Source organism: Pagrus pagrus, assembly GCF_965226575.1.
Source record: "Pagrus pagrus genome assembly, chromosome: 11".
Lineage (NCBI taxonomy): Eukaryota > Metazoa > Chordata > Actinopteri > Spariformes > Sparidae > Pagrus > Pagrus pagrus.
The window spans coordinates 28,525,002-28,542,751 of record NC_140195.1 but is presented as its reverse complement, the minus strand read 5'-3'; the positions used below and the strand labels follow the sequence as shown (position 1 = coordinate 28,542,751).

The 17,750-nt window shown below is 42.2% G+C and overlaps 1 protein-coding gene across 4 annotated transcripts in view; it reads right to left on the bottom strand.

Moving 5' to 3' along the window:
- The window catches only part of bcl2l1 (BCL2 like 1), a 35,618-nt gene that overhangs the window by 4,907 nt on the left and 12,961 nt on the right, over positions 1 to 17,750 (bottom strand). The window contains exon 3 of one of the 4 annotated variants that reach the window (XR_014623483.1): positions 6,737 to 6,931. The exons of the other annotated variants lie outside the window; for them this stretch is intronic. The gene's annotated coding sequence lies outside the window, so the exon portion shown is untranslated. The remainder of the gene's footprint in view (positions 1 to 6,736; positions 6,932 to 17,750) is intronic. 4 annotated transcript variants of the gene reach the window in all.

Sequence of the window (17,750 nt, the reverse complement as noted above, 5' to 3'; positions counted from 1 at the left end):
CCATCCACCACAGCAAACATACAGGTGAGGAAACGAGTAGCAAAAAGCCCCAAAAGCCTCTAGCATCACGATGAACACAGTAAAGATTTCACTTATTAAAATGAAAAATCCACATTGTTTAATTCGGCATCAGGACTCGGTCACGCCGAATGTTCCAGCTCCCCTCCCCTCTGCAGCATCCCATCAGTTCTGCAGCCGATCCCTGCAGAACCGTTGTTGTTGCTGAAATTCTTTCCCACCGTTGTCCTCATATTGCCAAGCCTACATTGCCGCCCACTGAAATCATTTCCTGGAAATCAGCTGCACAGCACGCAGTATTCATCCCTGGCCAAAAGGAGGCGCCAGACAGAGTCAAATCCTATACACAAACACAACAGCAGATCAGCTGAGCAGGACATGGCCCACTGAGTCACTACTGATGATGCTCATGTTGTCCACACTTCAAAACTCACGATGCTTCATCTCGGTAAACATGATCTGTCAGGCTGATGCTCCCTTAACTGCAAATCATGGTAATCTTATCCGAACTAATGTGAAAATGACTCATTCAGATGTCTGATGCTTAGTCAGAGGGGGACTCAACAGGCAGGACAGAAGGTCTTTCATAAAGGGGGGCTGTTACTGGAAACTCTGATCAGAAAGGAGACCGGAAGAGGAGAGTTACAGGACGGAGAATTTATCAGTAAAGGAATGCAAAAGAAGAGGGGAGGGTGTGTTACTGGAAACAGAATAATAATAATTTAGAGGATATCATTGGAGCAGTATTAGAAGATCCGTTCCAGAGAGCTGGTTTAACAATATCTGAACCCTGAACTCTGAGTTGACTCACCCCGTGATGGGAAACTCTGCAGTTGACCACGAGCATGCTGAATGGAAAAACTCCATAATTAATTCAGGTCCAAAATTCGCCATGGCAACAGGTAAATAAAAGGCAAAACCTCCATTTTAATCCAAGGGACCAATAAGTATTTATGCATGAAACATATCTTAAAAAACAGAATTTAGAAAAGAATGAAGTTAATAAGTCATTACTTAATTTGTATTCACCAAAGTCAACTAATTCATCACTTACCACGCATCCTTAAAAGGTGAAAGACATTTGAATCATAAACAAACTAAGCAAACTCTCTTTGTTTTCATGACTGAATAAACTGAATAAACAAACTGACCTTAAAGGACAACACAATTTATACTCTTCTACTTTGTTTATATGTGGCGGACCCTGCCAACTTTCTAGCTTCAAACAGTGTTCTGGGGACCTTATTTTCCTCTGAGAACAGCTTGTTTATTCACTTATGGAAAAAATGAATACTTCTGAGTTCAGTGAGTTGAGTGTAAATATTACATTTCTGTTGCCAACTGTAGCTGCCATTAGCTAGTTAGCTCGGTTATCCCTGCAGCTATCGGTCCAGACTGGGAGCTCTGAGCTGTATTACAAGAAATTCATTCACAGTTTAGAGTACTGGTTATAGCCTCACCCAGTATTAATGATTTAGACCATATAAAGCCACATAATCTCCAATATGATAGGACTATTCAATCAATGTGACCAATCACACCATGAAAAATGTGAGATTACTTACTTTTCAATAAACATTTCAGTACAGGACACTGTTCAGATGACCTTCAGCTAACAAAAAAGACGGGTAATGCATACATTTTATTGAGCTGAGGATAAATACGCACTGTGCAGTATTGGAATGTGAGGGAGGAGATCACGGTTCCAAGGCATGAGAAGAATGCATAAAAGCCTTAACGTTAGTAAAGTCTGTCCTCGGGGAACGATCCAATATCCAACCAGGATTTGGATCTTCCTTTCCCAACGTGAATCTCAGCAAATTAATAAGCTTCGATATCGACTGGATCAATAAGGAAATGAAAGAGCACATCCGACAGCTCCTTAAGGCCCTAAGGCAGGGCTGTAGGGGAAAACCACTGAGAGACATAACAGTAAGTAAGGAACTGAAAAAGCAGAGTTTCCCCTCAACTCACGGTTTACAAACTCCAGTTTTCACTAAAGCCACATTCTGGAACAGACCCTAAATGGACATATGAGTGGAATAATACTATGAGGTAATGGGGGAGTGACAGTCACCAATCAGAGGTTGTCCGCAGAGAGAAAGGGCCTGAGGAATGAGGAGGTGTAGGAGTATCTCATTCCTGAGACATTCCGGGAGTTTTACATCATTCTGATTCCTCTTTGATAACAGAACTGTGGAGTGTAGTCTCTCCCATGCATGAGTTTCTCTTGCTGCCTGATGTGGTGACGTCATCATCATCACCAGTGAACCACTACAATAATGAAGCTTGAACAATGAAACTGACCTGCCAATGAGTTCTCAGGAAACATGCCAACAATGAGAGTGCAAGTTACAGGATGACTTCTAAATAATGTGGACGGAGGTGGGCGGTGATGACAGTTCTGAGGAAACGAATCGTTGCACTGAGGATATGATTCTAAGAAAGTACAGGGAGTTAATGTGCTGGTGGAAGATAAGAGGGGAGATGGTGCAGCGATGACCTCACTTCTGTGGCGTGTGTGACAACCTCAACCAGAAACTAACTGGAAGCTGATTTTATGTGTCATCACCACAGTAACATATACAATGGCATACTGGTTATAACACGCAACTGTCACGCTTATTTTCAGAGCTTCTTTTAGAGCCCTTTAAAATAAATTGTGTTTAAGTCTGGTGATATTCCTTTTTTTTGTGTTATTTTCAAGAATTTCAATGAAAAGCCAAAACCAAAAATAAATGTATCCTTCTGTAAAGTATTGTCTCAGTGTCTAAAGCCTGATATATCTTATTCCTCTGAGCCACAGAGCTCCATTGTTGTCCAAAGGCTATTAAAAACACATCAATGAGGCACACTGTTGCACTGAATGACATGTTCCTTCATTATGATGAGCATGGGCACTGCAGTTCATTTTGAGTCAAACCCCAAATACACCACCCTGCAGCTAGAAATACACACTAGAGCACCAAATGTGTATTAATCCGCAGCTGGAAATAGCCCCCAACAAAACATCTCCTGCTTGAGTAACATTTGCTAAAAACTGCAGTGCCCAGCTGTTTGGAAAAATGATTTAGACTTTTTTGAAGCAGCTACAGGGAAGTTTCATTTTGTGTAGATTCTGGGAGCCCCTGTGGACAAAAGTGGTATGAGTACCACTGCATTTGTTTTGGAAGGGAGTGAAAAAAAGATGATATGTTTTTAATGCTATTTTTCTTTTTAAACCGAGCTGTTTGCAGGATGCATAGCGATGAGGTAATGTATATTTGTGGCTATGTATGATTAATTTTGTAATATGACGATGGTGAAATAAAGTATAATCTTGATTTGGGTGACATGTTAGCCTACAGCTAACAGATTTGGTTGCTTAGTAATAGTAATTTGCTGTAAAAGCTAAAAAAGGAAATAAAAAGTAACTAACATTCCTAGTAATGTTATGTCTTCACAATAATAAACCAACATAAAGATACAGCTCGGTAGCAATGCAAACATAGAATGTAACATCATAAGCCAGTTGTTCTGCTGCCCTCCAGTAATACAGAAGTGTCCATTGCCGTACCACCAGACTGCAGAGCAGCTTCCTCCCTCAGGTTCTGAGACTCCTCAATTCAACCTCAGCACTCTGCCCCCCAAAAATAGTGTTTTTGGAATTCGACCAGGTGACAGGCATTAAGAAAAACTGTAGGGGAAATAGTCAATCTTCCTGCAGATCATAGGTGTAAATCCCAGGGGGAACAGGGGAGACATGACCCACCCATCTTGGAATAAATAAGAATTTTTTCCCCACAATTCATCACTGTAAACAAGGTCTGACTTCCCAGGATGTAGACTGTTGGTCTAAGCGAGCCAAGTGGTGCCTAATTCTGGCCTCAAAATCCTTGTTGCTAAGGGAAACAACAATAACAATATCTGAGTGAGAAATCACATGCTGAAAATGGCAAGTTTCCCTAATCCTAACCTGGTTGACGACAATACGAACTTAGCCAAGATAGCAGCCCTGACCTTTTCTTTTGCAAGGATTTGGTCATTTTAATGCCAGGGCTCGCCTCCCAACGTGCAGAGCAGGCACCCCCGGCACTAGTTTGCAGGGGCACTGTTGCTACATCCTACATCCTTGCTACACTGAGTTGAGTCAATGGTTCTAGTCAATGAGTAGGAATAAATGTGTAACTCAGTACAACACAGACGCACGTTCTCAAGTTAAACTGAAGTCCTCTCTGTCTCTCATACAAAGTTCACTTGAGGCAAGAATTTCACCTTCAACTCAATCATAATTCCTCATCTCTTAGTCACAGGAACACCGTGGCCTTACATACAGACTCTCTGACCCACTCGACCAAGGCCTTGTTAATGACTGTGAGGAATCAAAGAGCCTTTTTACTGTCTGCTGCCAAGGAAGAGTAAATATTTGTCTTCTACCTCACCTTGACTTCCTACAGGCCTTGATACAGCACAGGAACATTTTTCAGGGAAGATTAACCGGCCTTCTCACTAGTCATAAAACCATGGATGTCACTTATGAATCCTGGAATAATAGACAGGAGTATAAGTGAGCCTTGAGTATCATTAAGACTAAGCTGCATTGAAGTACAGCACTTGGAATTCGCCACAATGGATTGATAAACTGTACTAAAGTAAATAATGAAGGAGTGTGATTAGACCTTACTGTACATAATGTAATGAGTCAATGTTTTACTGCGGCCTTTTAGTGTTTCTTAATGCAGAGGCCTATCCCTTCCTGTGAAACAATGAAGCAATGTGGGTGTAGAGAACAAACTACAGCACCTTGTGATGGTGACTGTCACCAGTAAAGCTGACATGTCAAGACTTGTCATTCGATGGCAGGAAATATATGATGAAACAATGTGTATTGATTGTGTGGTAATGCAAAGGGATGCTCCTTCGAATGCTGTACAAACTTCAACACTACTTGTTCATGCTTGCGTATATACAGTATTTATATCCTCATGTCTTATTGGTCCTCTGGTGTTGTAGCTCTATTTTGTCTGTTGACAAGAGCTGCGGTCCAAATCTCTTCCTTTTTCTTTTTACTTTTAGTAAATATTTCAGCTGTTTATACATCCTTGCAGTCAGTAGTGCAAAATTTGGGGTATAAGGAAAAACTATGCAATTTGAAACTCTGCTTCAAATAGCTGTTAATATGACGGATCTTCCATTACACATTACACATGTATCAGGACATACCAAGTATTTTCCTTGAATACGAAAAAGTATGGTGGTAGGGGTGATGGAATGCCGCCCAAGCATCTTCTTAAGAATATTAAAACGTAAACATGTAACTGAAACAATGTATTGTATATCGTTAGGGAACATCCAACAGCATTTCCACAAATGTGTCCAGCACGGTGGCACAGTGGTTAACAATGTTACTTTACAGTAAGAGGGTTTGAATCCTGGCTGGGCCCTTCGGTAAGGAGTTTATCTGTTCTCACAGTGCTTGCGTGGGTTTCCCCTACCATCGCAACATGTATTATGGGTTAAGTCTCCAGTCAGTGCCCTAGTCCAAGGCAGTGGCTTGGAGTGTTTGGGGCTTTACAGTGGCTGCCTACTTCCTGATAAAGATTGTTCTTCTTATTATTATTATTATCATAAATCTGCCATGTCACTTGGGCTTAGTTTGGGTGGCAGTTGTAGGTTTTGCAGTAGTCATTTTGATTGGTAATTTGTTGGGGACTGTTTCCAGCTAGACTATTTTCAAATACACATGGTGCTATAGTGAGTAATCCAGGCAGCAGGGCGGTATCTATAGGACTAATGCTTCATTTCCACATAGCCCTGTGGGCATATGTGAGTCAACCCTGAGTTCTTGCATTTCTAAGGGAACCTCCCCGACCTTTGTCATGTTTGTCAAACTCCTCCTTCAGCTTTTTTTTTCAGTCTGGACATGCCTGAAATACGTTGAATAAATGTGTAACCTTTGCAGTAGATTTCTTACAGACTAAGCACTGTGTGGCACAAGAAATTTAGCATGAACAATTAGCTAACTGATGAATGTAATACAGCTCTATTTATACTTTTTTTAAGTGTTTGAGGACATATATAGCTAACACTGGTGGCATGCTAGCTTTGTAACATTTAGAGCGCATACATAACGTCAATGCTTCATACTTCTTTTAACAAAATATTTGAGAAAAAAAAATTACTTCTCTCACGTTAGCGGTGGCGTTTCTATAAATTTGTAAAGAAATGTATTGTCTTGCATTGAAAATTAATAAATTATGGACACAAAAAACATGTGCAGAAACAGAGCTGCCAGGCTCCACTGCAAAATATCCAATATCATGCATCCCCATTTCAAATCTATATATAAATCAGATGATTGATATTTGAACTTTAGCAATAGCGCCTGCAGCTAACTACTGTAGCTCCTGTTCTCCACCTTTACCATCTGCCTTAGCAGTTCCACTTGTGATTAATTTTCCATTACTGAGCATCTGTACCAAGAATTTGAAATATAATATCAATAGTCACTTTCCTGCCAGTTATTCTATTAAGTCTCTGCCTGTAAACTTCATTTTTCCAATTGGAAGTCAGAACATCAAAAAATACATCTTTTCTGTAGTTTCAACATCTACAGAATACCCCTGGTACAACCAGAGGGGCCCCTGGATTATTTCTTTCCAGCATTACCAGTCTGCTCACTATGCACATGTCAAGGCAGCACTGTTGGTTTGATATGTTCAGTCTCCACTAGTCCCACCTGGCAGGTAAAGCCAGTCTTTATCTACTCTCTCCTTTCACTTTCACACGGTCACGCCTTTATTTCTTTATCTCTGTTCCGTTCCCAAAGGAAATCAGGTGCTAGGCAGCAGCCTTCCAGAGTGCTTTCAGGCCTTGTCTCCGTTTTTTTTTTCTCTTGCTTTTCAGTGTCTTTAACTTTGTCTTTCTTCGTTAGCTGGGGAGAGAAAAAAAAGGATGAGTGAAGGATTAGCTCATGAAAGCAAAAGGTTGGATATAAGAGAGAGAGAGGGAGTGAAATGGTGAAGGGGCACAGGGAAGGAGATTCTGCAGTTGGTTGCCACGGCTACCGGAAAGCAGCTGATTAGCGTGTGTGATGTGTGCGAGTGTGTCTCGGCCTGTAGGACCATCCTGTGGCTGACAAATGGCCCAATACTACATGTGGAGAAAGGAGCGTTTTAACGATCATTAGCAGCAGCTTCCCATTCATCAGCTCTGACTTGTCGGTTGCTCCAGTGTTGCACCATAACAAGCTGCAACAGTCAAATCCCCTGATTGTAAAAACCCCTGACCACAACACACACACACACACACACACACACACACACACACACACACAGACACACACACAGACACACACACACACACACACCGGATTAACAGCTCACATCCTTTTCCTTTTAGGCCAAATGGGGCTGGGGATGAATTGAAATTCAATAACTTGGGGACACCTTGAAAAAGCACGTTGCTTTAATATTAGTAATCGTGTGTGCAATCATGACTTCAAGCTGAATACTGAGAGCATCAGGCTGTGTGAGCAGATACTGGAATATATTTAAAGAAAATGACAAAAAGTGAACACATCACAAACTGATGATGGTGGTAATGATCGCTAGTATTTATAAATGCTTTAACAACTAGTCAATTATTTGATTGATTAAATTAGTAGTTAACCGTTTTCAAAACTGAATTTACATAATTTATTAGGCAAATATTTGCTGGTGCCAAATTCTCAAATATGAGAATTTTCAGTTAATTGCGAATACTTACTTACTCAGCACTTACATATGTTTTAGACCGTTTACTGGATAGAAAAGGAAATCTTAAGACTAGAGCCTGAGCTATAAATCAGACAGTATTAGCCAGTCATGTTTGTCAGATCATTGCAGGCCAGAAATTCTAGGACATGTTTGAGGTCATTTAGAAACAGCAGCTTGCAGAGCTTTAATGGACACTATATTGAAAGACATGTGAAGCAATGGAAAGAGGAATACTTCATAACGGCAATGATTTAGATGTTTGGGATTGGGATCTGAGCCTTCGTGTATAGTGTATAGTGGTGTATTACCTGCAGTAGATGAATGTCAGCTCTCCCCCTGTGTGGAAAAGCAGGACGTAGCACCAACAGGGAAGCAGAGCATTGTACTGCTAAATGTTACCAACAGCAAGACGTAGGAGCTAACGGTCATCTACTGCAGGTGATACACTGACTACGGATAAGTACCTCATACAACCCCACATCAAAAGACCACAACTATCACTTTAACAGTAAAATGACAGCTGGATCTTCCATGCATTGATTTGAGTTGGCCACGCACAGCCAAAGATATTACTACAATTTTGAAGTGCAGAATTTGTAAAAATCTGGGCCAGTTTTGGCTGACGTGGATCCAAACTATTCTCAGCAGAAGATGCATAATATAGTCAGACAGTTTTTTCCAATGGAAAGCCTCAGTGTCGAAAGATTTATGAAGAAATGGAGGCCTCTAAGTGACTTAATCCAAAGAGGCACTCTGCATGACAGTTTCTGAAGTTTGTGTGTGTGTTATTATTAGACGTGGATTTCCCTCTACACAATAGCTGTGTGTGTAAGGTGTGAGCTTTCTAAGATCTTTACTGTGTACAGGATCAATTATATTCATCCCCCGCTCACCATTTTTATACAGCTTCCCTCTTCCCTCTCTGTTAGAGCTCAAGTTTATTGTGACTGATGTACTGATTGTATTGTACTTATGATTGGCATTCTTCACTATTTTCTATTTAATAAGAAACAAGTAACAATTTGTGATATTTATGTCATTGGCTTAGTGCTACATATGAAAGTGCAGCTGTACACTTCTTCTCACAACTCTCAATAATAGACCTGCAACTAAGAATCATTTTCATTGTTGATTATTTTGTCAATTTGTTTCTTGATTAATCAATTGGTTATGTAAAATGTCAGAAAATTGTAAAAAAATGTTAATTAGTGTTTCCCAAAGCCCAAGATAACGTCCTCAAATGTCTTATTTTGTCCATAACCCAAAGATATTCAGTGTACTGTCACAGAGGAGTAAAGAAAGCAATACAAATATTCACATTTAAGAGGCTGGAATCAGAGCATTTTAATTTCTTTTTCCTTAAAAAAATTCTATTCAGTTCAATTCAATTCAATTCAATACAGCAGATGAACAGGTTTTTTTTTTTTAAAGGTCGGTGTCTCTCTGTCTCTGTGTGCAACATCTGATCCAGACAGCTCTCTTTCAACAGACAAGGACCGCTTTCTAGCAACCAACAGAGCACATGATGTTCTGGCCACGCTGGCCACAAGCAGTGGCAGGAAACTGATTGAAAGACGCAGAGATAGTGGCTGTGACAAAACTGTGCTGACGTTAGAAAGGAAGCTCATGGACTCATTCACACGATTCTAGAGGGTTCAGTGTCACTCGTTGGAAAGTGCTCCACTGTGATAGAAAGCTGACGAAGGCTCCCCCTTGGACACACACATGCGCTCTCACACATAAGGGCCGCTTTGAGTGCATTTGTGTGTGTGCGTGTGAGTGTGAGTGTGAGTGTGTGCGTGCGTGCGTGCAACACACACTCTGAATAGCAATGACTTGACAAAAACAATCTAGATCAACCTGCTTTGAACCAGTCCCATCCAGAGCAATGGGATAAATGAGCAAAAGTGGAAAGTTGCTGGAACTGTAGGGGGTCATGCTCTGTGGGGAGCCAGGCATCATGGGAAAGAGAAACAAATGATCAATCATGGCTGCAGTTTTCTATGATGACACAGAGAGAAGTGGGTGAGGTTTTTTTTTAAAAAAACATTTGATTCTCCTTTGTCATTCTGGCTCTTAGACCTTGACTGATAAGCAGAATCAACAATTTGGGATTTGAGGTATTTGGGATTCGATACAGATACCATTCCCTAAGCCTGTGACACTGTCTCAGTCATCTGATACACACATTCAACTCCAACCTACCATGAGCATGTTTTGAATTCCATGTGTGTGTGTTATGAAGGGCATATCTGCATATCTCTGTGTGTGTGCGTGTGAGTGACTGAGTGAGCAGTGTGCCGAGGAAGAAAAAAGGCCACATCCACCCACTCAGTCAATGAACGACCAGAAAGGAATGTAAAGAAATTCTAACTAGCAGCGACTGGCAACTTTAGTCAGACACTCACACATGGGGTGAGGTAGGAAGAGAGAAAGCAGGCTCGTCACATTTCATGAGTTCAAAAGACACCAGTGACCCAAAGCCTGAAGGTCCCCGACAGTCACAAGGAGAAGAAGCTGACTCTTAATACACTTCAAAATGTCAGTGGCAGTGTAGCTGAGCAACACTTCCTGCAAGTTGCAACACTTAGGATGTTTACACGTGAACACTGCATGGTCATGGCACACACACACACACACTGCTATGTCCCTGGGCCCAGAGTACAGAACACAACACATCTCGTGTTTTTGTTTATTGAGTAAAGTCATTGAGCGTCAGTGTCACTGATGTAATACAGTTTACAGGCAGCTATGGGGAGGTGACACGATGTTCTGAGGGGTGAAACATAATGATGTCATATAAGAAAGTACAAGTGATTGAATCTGAGGTGCGTGCTGTGACCTCTGCCTTACACTGTGACAAACAGTCCATGAGCGGATCACAGGATCACAGTGACTCGGCAAGATCAAACGAAACAGCAGATTAACTTCCGCAGTTTAGATAAGCCACCTGATGAAATACAGGAACACTGTAAAAACTTATGTCATGCTGGGTGACATACTGTATTTCAGACGATAAATCCAAAACACATCATCCACATTTTAGCACAAAGAATCACACGTAAGATATGGGGCCACAAGAGATCATTTACAATACAGTTATTTTTGGAAATGGCTGTACTAGACCTTTGTTATATATTTTTTTGAGTTGTCTACTTACATTATCCTAAATGTTTCTAACAATGTTCAAACCCATAGAAATCATTACCTGATTCTCTCCTACATTTCTACATTTGAGCGTTCAATGACCTTTCTAGAGAATGAATAATGTTGTAATGCATGCCTTTTAACAGAAGTACTTAGTCTCTTTGCTGTAGCGTTTCAAATTGATCTCAAGTGCATTCTGTTTGCTTTGATTATCTTTGAGATATCTCAAAGTTCACCTGTGGCAAATTAAGTTAATACCATCTGTACAGTGAAGCATGGTGGTGAAAGAGCTTCTACAGTACTGGAGAAAGGCTCCAGATATGAATGTAAAGGAAGGACTTTTGTATATTTCTATTTTTGATCAAATCTTTTGCTTTGGCATTTTAGGTAGAATGTATATACATATACTGTAGATAGTGTATAAGTATCATAATAAAAATAACAATCTTAGTTAAAGTGCAGCATAAACTCATAACCCATCATCATGTGATGACAATTACTGTATTCATCATCACCACAAGTACTTTTATCGTTCTAGTGGCCTTGTGGTTGGATGATGTCAATTTTTGATCTTTTTAACATCAAATCTTTGTTGAGTATGAAAAAAAGCCAACAATGTGAGTGCCTGTTCCTCCTTCCTTATCAATGTCCTTATCATCACCACGAGTTCCATGTCTTCCTGCTCCTCCTCGAGGACTTCCGTCCCTTTCATCCTCACCACAATTGCCAAGACATTTTCAGAAGCAAGGGAGTCAGGCCAGCTGCCAAAGATCCCATATGACCGGGATAGGTATGAAATACTGGAGAGCTAAGCACTGAGCAGAGAAACCCTCGGCACACTCAGATCCTACAACTCAGGCATTAAGCTGGTGCTCTTTTATGAGCAAGTAGGGTAACTCATGGTTTACAGATTCTACTTCAGCAAGTGACAGGAGCAGATGCTGGAAACTATTAAAAAAAGGGACATATTCGAAGCAAAATACAAGAAAATGGCAATCAAGTACAATCCAAAAAGACAGACTACTCAAGCCAACAGCCAAAAAGATGAAAATACACTGCCTATCAGAGGAACACATGAAAAATACATATTACATTTGCTGATGCCTGAAGGGGAGTGCATCCATTCGAATCGTGTTCGCTTAAAATGTGCATGTTTCATACAGCATGTTTCATATGTAGCTATTTCATATTTAAGCTTTCACTTCAATAAATACGCTTCTTTACTGGATGTGGTTCCCCTCTACTTATTCTTCTGATGCACTGCCAGGGATAAGGAAACATGACATTTAATCAACAAGCTGACAGGCATCAGCTCGACGCACACAAGGACCCACAGCTTTGGAACAAGTTTAGAGTTAAGGGGAGAGTCTGATAGAAAGTGGTGTGATAATAACAAGTCAACTGTTCTTTATTCTTCTTCTGCATGCCACAAAACTCTAACTCAGCCAGAAAGCACAACAGTAACCTGCATGAGATGCTATCATCCATCAGTCAGTGAGCTGTTTCACACCCCTTTTCACTTAATGTTCTTGGTTTGATCGCTGCCACAGTAAGTATGAGATCAATATCAATGCTGGCAGTGGGGGTGACCGAACTGGTTTGAAGTGTGATGGATCATTTCCAAGCAGTAGAAAGGAAGCAGGAAAAATTAGGAAATTGAATCATTAAACTTCCCCTCAGTGGTGACACTTGCTGGTGTTTGTGCCAGCATCAATGTGTCTGCATGTACTCTTTTTGGACCTTGGAGCTGGCTCTAAGTGTGTGTGTATACGTGTGTGTGTGTGTGTGTGTGTGTGTGTGTGTGTGTGTGTGTGTGTGTGTGCACGTGTTGAGCCGGCGGTGAGACCATGAATTAAAGAGGAGATTAATGAGTCAGGACATGGAGGCTCAGACTCCAATCTGTTCCCTGCCCGACTCTGGGGGCTGTGTCTCTCCACAAAACCCCATTCTGTCAGCAAACACACACACACATGCACACACATATGTATACACCGCTGAGGCACAGCAGGAAGGCCAAGGACTCAGGACTGTGTGTGCACGTCTGGCAGAGAGAGCACATGTTTAGGAAAGTGTAAAGACAGAAGGAGAACAGAGAGAGGTGTCTGAAGGAAAAAAGACAGGGATTTTCTCTCTTTTGCAGTAAAACCCTCCACCCTGTAGGCCATCAACCCACCCAGACACCTCACCACGACCCCGAGACCTGCCATCTGTCTGGAAGACAGAGAAACAGGAATTAAGAGAGGAAACAGTGAGACTGAGAGAGAGGGAAAGACACAAATAGAGGCAGGGAGTGAGACAAAATTAGAAAGAAAAATGAGGGGAAAGTAGAACAAAAGAAGAAGGGTGAAGCAGGCTGCAGGGGGAAAGAAGGCTGACGAAAACGACTGGAAACTGAGGAGCAGGAAACCCATGAGGAGAAAGGTACGTGGCGAGAGGAGCCTCACTGACACATTTCCTTGAAACTACACTTCCCATGGCTTCCTGTTCATTTCCTTAAAGTTCGACAACATGAAAGAAAGTGATTCTCCAGATGAATATCTATAGGCCTCGCACAAGTCCCCTTTTGCTCTCTCTTTCTATTATCTCCTCTCTCTTATTGCAGAGCGACTCAAGATATCTTTTGTCTTTATTGCTCTACCCCCCTCGGCCATTCAAACAAGCCCGTGATGAATATAAGGATGATGGCCTTGATGCTCTTTATCATCATTTAGACCTCGCGCTATACGAGAGTAGGAGCCACATTACCATGAAATACTCATCAACTCCTCTCTATCCATCCCTCAGCTCTCCCACTTTAATACATGCCATGAGACTCACTAATCCCATGATATGCCTCATAATCTGATCACAGATATGAGCATAGAGAGAGAAACAGAGAGCGGAAAGATGGATAGAGAGAGAAGGATAAAATGCAATCAGAGAGGAGAGGGTTTGCGCTCGGCTGCATAATGACAGAAGAAGGAGAAAATAAAAAAAGAATGTGGCGCAGGAGGAAGTGTAGGGATGTGGGCTGGAGCAGCAGAGAGGTAAAAGAACGAGGGGGCAAGCAGACAGAAGGAGAGGGGCGAACGGAGAGGAAGATGGAAGGAGGGGGGAAAGACGTGCTCGTGACCTGATTTCACCGCTAAGCCTCGGAGAAGTGGAGCAGCACGTAGGCAACAGTGTCTTCGCTCTGCTCCAAAAACACGCAGCTGTTCTGTTCGTGCAACATATAGAAATATACACCGCACACAAACCGCACTGCACAAGCCGCGTAACCTATTAACCCACATGCTGCACCCTCGTCTAGCTGAGTCACTAGCCTCGTCTTCCTCTCCGTTCGCCTTCCTCGCCATCTGCATCTCTCTGCCCTCGTCTTCACCGCTCTCCACTGCCACACGTTGCCAGACACTTCAAAGGAGGGGGGGGGCGGCACATAATGGTGCGCTACAGTGAAAGTCTGATGTCTACCAGTCTGGCTCTAATAGCTGCACGCTCTGCAGTGTGCTGGCAGTATAGACACACACATGCTCATCTATTACACAGCTGGATATCTGTCCTGTATACATAAACAGCATCTGGATATGGAGTATACGGACGCCACGCTGCTTTGACTCCAGTGTGTGTGATTCTAAATGAGAGAGAGAAGACACAGAGAGATTCTGATGCAGTCTAAACGCAGCAAATGTAATCGTTAGAGGCCGTATTGATGTCTCACTGCTGTGTGTGCTTCCCACTGTGTGTGTGTGATGCTCCAGGACTACAGGTCTTTCACATGACACACACACACACACACACACAGTTGTCTTAAGGCTTGCTCTACTCGCAATTGCCTATGTACTGAGTGTCTGATCGGTTTCATGTTGCTTGTTTTTTTTGAGTAATTTCACAATAAAGTGGCTACGAATTTTCACTCCAATCTATCCACATCTGAAGTTTTGTTGTGTGCTCATCTGTGTGTCACCCTGGTCCTAATGTCCTTTGCACCAGTTTGTCACATCCAAAACAGAGCTAAAGGCAGACTGGGTGATCCTGCAGAAATGGTTCAGCCCAATTTCCCTTAAATGTGAGCGTGTAGCCGCCCCCTGCAACCACACACGAATGGTTTGGCCAAGTCGATGTCCTCAAAGGCAAACAAGAGTCTCTATACAAACATGTAGGATGCATGTTTTCACATAAACAAGTCTAACACACACCTAAAAACATGTGGCATGATGTTCTTGTCACAGAGCTGGAGGCAACTGAATTCAACAATCTGTTTGCTGCCATTTTCAAGCTGTGACTCTGACACACCATTGACTGCAACCACACACACATATATGCGCGTGTCGGATCTCAGAGATCATGAACTAATGCGCGAGCTTAAGCAGATGCATACAAAAACAATAGAGACACATCCACGGCTGAGCAGCCACATTCATATGAAAAGATTCAGAGATCAATCTGCATAGAGCCACCCACCGCAGAGAGCCGTTTATTGACGGCGCCTGGACAAAAGTGTCTGACATTGATCCAATGCAAAAGGTTTTTTGCGAGAGAACTGTGTGTGTGTGTGTGTGTGTGTGTGTGTGGAATCTCTGAGTGTCACAAGTTAAAGAATGAGACACGGACAAAGTCACTTTCAGATCAGCGCGTCCTGTTCAGCGACGGCTTTGTATGCAATGCCACGACACACCTGTGGGTACAACTAGAAAGCCAGTAAAGCAAATTCCTGTGTGTGTGTATGTGGCCACAGGTCCTTTGTTTGAGAAAGTCACATGACCAGTCTGACTTGGCGCCGTCCCCTCCCCTCTGCAGCGCGCCAACATACAATAAAACGCTCGAATGTAGGAGACGACAACAACAACCCGCGACACGTGTGCGATTACAAACAAACACACGATCAGTTCATGGAAACTTTACTTGCTGAGCAAAAACACTATCCCTTAAAACAAAAAAGAAAAAGAAAAAAACATCTCTCCTAATTAGCCACACATGAACCATTAGCGATAAAGGGACGAGCAGGAGGATGGGATAGAGGGAGTAAAGGAGGGATGAAGAGAAAGATGAAGGGATGGTGGAGGCTGCACAGGTGGGGGTGGTGGTGGAGGTGTGGGGGTAGCGAGCGGGGATCAAGTCAGAGGGAATCGATTGTGCTGATGACGATGTTACGGGCAATGTGTGTGTGTTTTTGATAAACAAACATGGGAGAAAGCAGTGGAACATGGGTACACAGGGTTAACAGCAAGATTGACGGGGCGTGTTGTAGCATGTCTGCTCTGTAATATGTTTAAGGTACAGGAGAGATGGATGGGTGTAGAGGTGGTAGGGAAGGGATGAAAGGAGGAGAGAAAGGAGAGGAAGGGCAGACAAGGGGGGAAAGAAAGGAGCTCAAAAATGATGAATAGTAGAGGAGGGGGGAGGAGGTGCAGATAGAAAAATAAGGGACAAAAATCAATGGGTGGCAGGGGGAGGAGCGCTCGTGGAGGAGATGACAGGACACAGGAGAGAAACAGGGAGATACGTATAGAAGATGAAGGGCGGGGGGGTAGTGAGGAGAGAGAGAGAGAGAGAGAGAGAAGGAGGCGTGCTGGATGAGTCCCAAGGGTGACATTTCCTGCTTTTTTCTGGTAGGGTAGTCTGACAGACGACACAGTGGATCTTAACTGCCTATCCTATGTGCATGTTAATTACAGAGACAGAGAGAGAGAGAGAGAGAGAGAGACAGACAGAGAGAGAGAGTGGGGGAGAAAGAGAGGGAGAGAGAGAAAGTGAGAGAGTGGGGGAGAGAGAGAGGGAGAGAGAGAAAGTGAGAGAGTGGGGGAGAGAGAGAGGGAGAAAATGGCACAAAGGAAGCTCAGGTGTTTCTTCTGTCAAAACAAGTCGATGGACTTACCCTCCATAGACTTTAAATTATAGCCTCAGAGTGTAATACAGCACAGCCAGGCTTACATTTATAATCACACATAGAGATAATAAACATACAGTTTATGTTACAATATTTTATGTTGTGTTGTAAGCCAAAACAAACAGAATGTTAGTCCATCTCTCAATACATTCAGACTCAGCCCACAGACCATTGGTTATTGCTGCAGATAAATTTGCATATATAGTTTAAATTCTTTAAAAGCTCAATTATTTAAATTAGAAATAAGCAAATGATATTTGTCAGGGGCCAGTCATAGCTATGGAAATTTGGAGAGGGGGGGGATTTCTTAATGCATCGCGATTCTCTCTTGGAAAGGAGAAGTCCATAAAAGAAGAGGTCTATAATCACGTATTAAAAGCCCAATTCAAGGTTCATTTATGTGTCGTTTCATAACAAAGGGTTGTACAATGAAATGTAAGTTGGAGTCCCTTTATGCTACACAAGAAATTTTTTTTTTTTTTTAAGAGGTAAGGAGTCTGAGAGCCTGAGGAAAGAAGCTGCTTCAAAGTCGGGTTGTACGGCAGTGCATACTTCTGTATCTGTTGTCAGATGGCAGCAGGGTGAACAGACTGTGGCTGGCTGGCTGTTGTCTTTTAGTATCCTTTGGGCTCTGTGCAGACACCTCACTCCAACGTTATCAATGCTCTATAGATGGGGTAGTAGTGATGGTCTGGGCGGTGTGAATCACTAGCTAAATTATGTATAGAAATCAAATATGTTGATGCATTAAGATGCATTGATAATCATTTTATAATTACAACCAAGCCCTCTGTATCGTATCGAATCATTATGTGCTGAGAGATTCCCACCCCAACGGAAATACACACGTGTGTTGCTTAGTGCTGCAACAACTAGTTGGTTATTCGATTAGTCGACTGAAAAAATTAATCACTCTAAATTTTTAAAATCAATCATCATTTCAGTCATTTTTTCAAGCAAACATGTCAAACATTAGCTGGTTC